Source organism: Astyanax mexicanus, chromosome 6, assembly GCF_023375975.1.
Source record: "Astyanax mexicanus isolate ESR-SI-001 chromosome 6, AstMex3_surface, whole genome shotgun sequence".
NCBI lineage: Eukaryota > Metazoa > Chordata > Actinopteri > Characiformes > Acestrorhamphidae > Astyanax > Astyanax mexicanus.
Genome location: NC_064413.1, coordinates 23248508 through 23255572, shown reverse-complemented (window position 1 = coordinate 23255572; position 7065 = coordinate 23248508).

The following is a 7065-nucleotide window of genomic DNA, read 5'->3' as shown; positions in this document are numbered from 1 at the left end:
GTTGAGAAAATCTAACTATTTGTCGCGTGCTATTGTAAATGCATGGCTAGCATTTTGCATGAAATAATAGGCAAAAATTAATCAAACAGGAAATAAAACAATTTTAAATGCCCAACTGTCTCTTGCGAGGACCTCAGTGGTACCTTCTGGCCACCTTAGATCAGGGACTGAAAAAGGAAACAGCCCCATGACATATTTGCCACTTGTTTTAAAAAGAAGGTTTGCAGCAGTTACATTTAAATTTTAAACCATTTTAAAAAATCTACATTTTGGTGAGCAGTAACAGCCTCTTATAGCTTTTTTCGACCAAATAACTCCAGATGCAGGAACTGGTTCTGCTCAGGCTTATAAGAACCATGGTGCTTTTCAGTGAACCAGCCTGCGTTTGCACCACTTTTCGATGATATGTAACAGAATAAGTTGCAAAACGGCTTTTGGTGCTTTTTGTTTTTTGGGTGCAAAGACCTCACTTCACTGTTGGTGGAACTGTGCAGAACGGTTCAAAATAAGGTGCAAGAAACAGAACAAAGCCTGATCCACGTTGGTGAAAAAGGACTATAAGTGAAGGAGAGCTGAAAGAAAGGAAAGATTACAAATATTGACCATTGAGGCAAATTAACAGCTATTTCTACTAATTTAAAGTGAGTTAGAACACTTTTTTAACAAAGTTTTTTTGCTGTTTAGGGGTGATTTATAAAATAAAAGTTCAATATGAAATAAAGTATAATATAAATAATATAAAATAGGCTTCCAAAGCAATGGAAATAAAAAAAAAACTATTAAGTATTTTAGCTAATTGGATTTATTTGCTATATAGATTTTATAGTAAAATATTAAAGCATTCTTTTTTTTTTTTTCATTTACTACAGATTCAGCATGTGAAAAGTATTTAGGAGGACAGCCTGTTTATTATCTCTTTGAAGGAGAGCTGACAGGATGCTTTTGTTTAAAATAAGTTCCCCTTTTTTTCTACTTTCAAAACCACAGTCCCAGTGCAGTCTAGTCCAAACTGTACCGTTATTCTAATTCCACTTTTTCACCATGTTTTGCACCAAATATGAAATCTGCTTTCCAAGCTTATAGGTCTCAGTGTCCACACTACCTTCCTAATTATATCATATAATAAATAGCACTGTGTACTGGAGTTTACAGAGGTAAGAAACAAAACACTGGTGGTGTCCCTTATTTCCCTGTAGCTCAACTTGCAAACAAGGTTGGAGCAGTAAATAAGATACTGATGACACACCTGCAACAATTTCTACTAAATAAATAATGAGATTAAAGGTTTGACATATTTCACCAGCTTCCACATTTATCGCCACAGGAAGTTACATCATTGGGTGCAGGTTAGAGCTGCACGTTATTATGTGACCACAGCGGTGTGCATGCGCAATAGTCACATCGTAGGATGTAGGCAATTAAATCTAACACGCCATGTTGCAATGTTTTGCTCCTTGACAGAAGAAGTAGATACACAGTGTTGTAATTTTCTGAGTGAGCAGTGCGTGAGTCTATGTGAGTGACAGGCTGCTGCTGCCTTAGAAGCATGAGGGGGAGGGAGAGTGGGAGTGGGTGTAAACACAAGGTAATCAATCGCATGACCTTCACATGGCTGGACAAATGCTTGTAAACTTAAAAAAAAAAAAAAATGAAAATCCAATGCAGCCCTAACGCAGGTTAGACTTATTCGCAGGTTTTATGCAAATTTATTTCAGAGATTCGGGCTACTGAAAATACAAATTCTACATGTGCATATAAAGAGAAATGTTTCCCCAATACTAGAATGACCCAGCCTCACTCTTTCACTGTAGCATTACATTAAAACCTTTACTTTATTATAGCTGTGGTATTTCACAGTCGTGTTTTCCACACAGATGACCTTTTGCACAACCAAAACTCTTTAGGTTTAGCCGATTCTGCTGTCTACTGCTCGGGTTTTGTAATTAACCACCGGTTGGCCTGACAGTGTCATTATGCTGAGATTAATTGCCTTCAGTAAAAAAGAAACAGACCTCCCTTATCTGTATAATAGTGGAGGATTATTTACTCTCAGAGAGGGTCACGTACAGCTTCCAGCGCAGCATGATGAATTAATGAAGGAAAAATGAATGTAAACGGTCTGATCTCTAAACATCACTGGCTAAAGGTTACTGAAGATTAAGCCTAAACCTAACAAACTCAATGTTAACTGTGAGGCAATGTATTCTCCAGAGCTACTGTGTGTCATTTAGCTTCACTTTGGCTGAAATGAAGATGTTATCCAGAGTGCACGGGGGTGATGTCACGCTTGGAGAGCTTCTCAATAAAAATGCTTTGCAAATTGATGACGGCTCCAGCTCTTCCTTCTCATCTCTCTCCAGCTTTGTAATGTTGATTCCCCCTTGTTTGAGAATCAGGCGGTGTTTGAGGGAGATGAAAGCAGGCATCTTTCTGTGTTAACCTTGTCTCTGCAAATGCAGCAGGACTGAATGAGAACCTTCAGTCGTGTTGCCTCAATCTGAACTGGAACATTGAATCTAAATGCCATCAGCTCAGGCATTATGAGAGTGTCTGCTCCACTGAGCTCCTACAGAAAATCTGCTGTCAGATGCACTGATGTATCAACTGTATCTATGTCCTTCACATCATTGTTTAGCTCCAAAGTACTATAGCACTGTGTGAATTCAGATTTCAGGGAAGGTATGATTACTTGTTCAAACTCAGTTAAACTTATTCAATTAGTAACATTAACATTCATCATTTTGGAAAATCAAATTAATTAGTTTTCAGTTTGCATGCTGTAAATCTGTATATAATGTATTTTTTTCTCTTACAGTAATCCATGAAGTTGCATACAAAAGCTTGGACAGTCCAAAAGCTTTGAGCTTTCAAATAACAATCATCCCCTTATTTATCTAAAACGTAATTTTCCTTGTAACATTGCAGAGGTTTTCAATGGGGTTCAGGTCTGGAGATTGGGAAAGACAGATTCTTAATCTGGTGGTCCTTATACCACACCTTGACGAACCTAGCTGTGTGGCATGGAGTTAGGAAACACTGCCAGAGCAGAAGGAAGCAAGTTTTCTTCCAGGATAATATTGTATGTGGCTTTATTCATGTGTTCTTCACAACAACGAATCTGCATTTATTCATTATTTTGACCAAATTAAATTTTCTAAGCATAAATGCCCTAAATGACAAAATAATAATTCAATTCAATATTTCAAACATACATCTATACATAATAAAATCAGAGAAACTGATCACTGTGTAAATGTACCTAATAAAGTAAGTGTACTTAATAAAGTCAATTAGCCTATTAAACACTAATGTAATAATATAATGTAGTTTAATGCCGTATAGTAATAGCTGATAATAGCTAGGATATATTAACTGAGCTTGAACCCTAACTCATTTAACCAACACACACTCCAATAGCCTAACCCACAAAGTGCCGCAAGGTAGAGACACTCAAAACGACATGATTTTTTGTCTCACAGAATCCACAGGCCTCATTTGTCTGCAGTCACATGATTTTTACGGTAACAATACAGGCCTCGATCAGGGACTTTGTATGGCATGCCCCTTTTTTATTTTTCAAAGACTTTGACGCCTAGCTTTAAATATCACATCACTAGCCCTAAGAAAACACAGACAGAATCCCAGAATTGAGGCACAAAAGCGGAATTTAAATATAAAGAATTAGAAAATAAAAGAAAAAATAAAAAAATGACCAGCAGTTAGCACTGAGCCTGTTTCTGGTGACGTGGCCTTCATAACTGAAGAGCAGAATAATCTACAGACATCATACAAATATCATATCAAACAGCAGAACTTAACATATTTAACCAGCACAGTAACATCGTTCTGGTTCAGCCATTCATTTACCTCGAAAAACAGTTCGCATCCAAGCTAACACCCTCCAATCCTTGCTGCTAAATTCGACTGTTAGTAAGCATTGAGCCACTAGCTGCATTTTGATACTCTAAGGTCAATAACTAAAGACTGGAGTGAAGTATAACCATAATCCACATATCATATCAAACCAAATTACCTATTAACCTAAGCAGAACATAATCATCCATCTGTTATTAAACATCAGCTATTAATTCAGCTCTGAAAACAGTCAGCATCGCCAGTTAGCTGTTAAGCCGTTATGGCCACTCAGTCATTTTGGATTTCATAATAAAAGCCACAGGGAAGAAAATATAAATAGACCACTGCAGTCATGTCATAATTCTGTAGTCTGCACCATGTTGTTTATGTTCACATTACAAGATTTTTTAACAGTCATAATTAAAATACTGGAAAGAATTATTAGATTATTTAATCACAGCACATGATTAATTTGATTTTCTTAAACACCTGACAGCACTATTAACAACCTAAAAATTTTAAATATGAGGAAAAAAAAACTGTTAAAACAGAACAAACTTAGACAAAATCTAACTTTCATAGTCCCCTTGAAAATAAGCAGTGGATGAATGTATGTCGCATTTCTTACTGATATTATGAACTGAGAATCAGCTACCTGAAAACACTTTGCTTCCTTTCTTCTTTGTGAGCTTTAATTATTTATATTTTTAGAAATCTAAGTAGATGTTAAGATGATTCCATGGTCAATGATTGCTGGGACAAGATTTGAGAAATTTGCATCACCTGGCCTTTTCTGCTGATGATTACGAGCCGTAGTCATAACAAGCTAATTAAGGTCTGAGACCTTGGAAGAAATTATTTAGGAGCTCAAAATCTCTTGGGGTGCCGATAGATCTGAGATTTTTGTGTGCTAATGATGTTTTTTAAAGGCTTTCTTGTTAATCAAAGTGGTACACACAGTAGAAACATTACATAACAAAAAAAATCTACTTTCTACCTATGAGCGCTGCAGATAAAGACTGGGCAAATGTGAACTAACAGATGCACATGTGCCATGACTGCACCGAGCACACTCGCGTCAGATTTCTTGTTGTACATAGCTTTAAAAAGGCTCTCCAAGATTCTGGATAGCATTATGTAAGGTACAATGGAAGCTTATGTAATCCCGCCCATATTCAAACCCCCACCATCCATTGCTTATGAAAGTAACAGCAAAACAAAGGGATGACAGTGGAAAATACTGTTTTACAAAGCCATGTGTTGCAAAACATGACAAAAAAAGCCTCCGCTATCCATTTCACTCACGTAACAAAAACCAAAACAGAGAGGACGCATTTCCAGCTGCAGTAAATCACAAATCAGCATGACTGGGTGATCTGTCAGAACATCAGAGGCAGGATGAATCAGATGAGGTAAAAATGGAGAAGTCACTTCTATGGGGTGTTTGTGTGGGGAGGGGTGGGGGGTCTCTGGGTGAGCATGGGCTCAATCTTTATTAAAACTTGCATATTATGAATACTGAATGCTTCCAGTCCTCATCTTTCAGTGCCATCTAGTGGTCAGAAGGGTTATTGCTTCAAGCTCATGATGCTTTTCTTCTTTAGACCTAAAAGGTCATGACCTTCAGCAACAACATATAACGTAACTCTATTCTTAGGTATATTAAATCTTAGTTCATAGAAACATGTAATTTTTTAAATATTTGTATAGAAATTATCTTGTATTTATTTATGACTTTAATAAATTATCAATGCCAACACTTATTACTTTCTTATTTTTTATAGAAGTGAGGAAGGAAACCTAAATCTGATGTTTCTGCAGTTAAAACCAACAGTAGGGTGATTTCAGTTTTTATCCCTTCATTTTACTTTTTACAGCGCATTAAAAAAGTGTAGGGGGAAGGAATGGTATCATGGTATGTGCAGCAGATTATGTATTAGTGCATGTGACACATTTGTTGGGCTTGTGCATAGATATTCTAGTCGGATGATCCTACTTCCCACTTCTGAAGCCATAATTAGTAGCATATCACAGTCAATTTTTTTCCAGTAAAAAATTGTGGACACACGGTTTGTTCTCATCTGCTTTTTAGGGAAACGGCAGCAGCAGAAGAGTATCAAGTAAATTCACATACATTACAGATTAAATAATGAGCACATATAACTATTTACAACAATGCATTGTTAAAAATAAATATGTATAGGTACCATTCAGTACTAAACTAGTACTTTGTACTAAGTACTTTGTGTTGTTTTTCAACCTTTTGAGAAGGTTAAACTCAGGAACTGGGGTGTTTTTGTTTTTTTTACCTGGACCATAATGATTCATCTACAGTCTTTTCACATGCGAAACTAAACAAAAACTAAAGGCATGATTACAGGCAGCCCCAGAGTAAATAAATAAATGCTTTTTTTTTTTTGAGAAATCATAATGAAATTATAGTTTAAAACAAACTACTGATACTCTACTATAAGTGCACTCCTTCTTACCCATCCTAAAAAGAGCATAAAAACAATGTCTCTTTCTGAAGGTCACAACTGACCTAGGACTGAAACAAGGACCTATTATTGGGTTGAGTATCTGCAGGGTTTAATTTGCAAGTTACCTCACTCATACTGATCTTCCTCTGTGGTCCTTTCTGACGCTCCACTGACCTCTTATGGCTGATTTTAAAGAGTGAAGATCTGCACACTTTTCAGAAGAAACCCTGACAGACACACAGACAGAGAGAAAATGTTAGAGGTGTAAAACACAGGGCCAGCATGGCTGCAGAGTTTCATTCCAGCCAAGAGAAGCGCACGTGATCAGTTGTTTAAAGACTGACCAACCAATTAAACAAGTGAAATCAGGTGTGCTGCTGGTTGTTCAGAATTAAAGCCTGTATTCACACTGCATATAAATGTAACATATGCAATTAATACATGCAACTGATCAAATGTTAATACAGTAAATACAACAAGTTACCATATTTACTTTAAGTGTTTGTTGGGTAAATAAAACAAAACTCAATCAATTAAATTGTTTTTTTGTATCATTTATTTGCATATTGCTTGATTCTTTTATCATCGTTTTTTTGTATTGTCTTTTCCCTTATACTTTCTTACTGTATGTGAACTTTATCATAATTGTCACAAACTAATATTTGTAAATAATAATAATAATAATAATAACAACCTGTGTTTTTCTCTTGACATATTTTTTATTAATTTC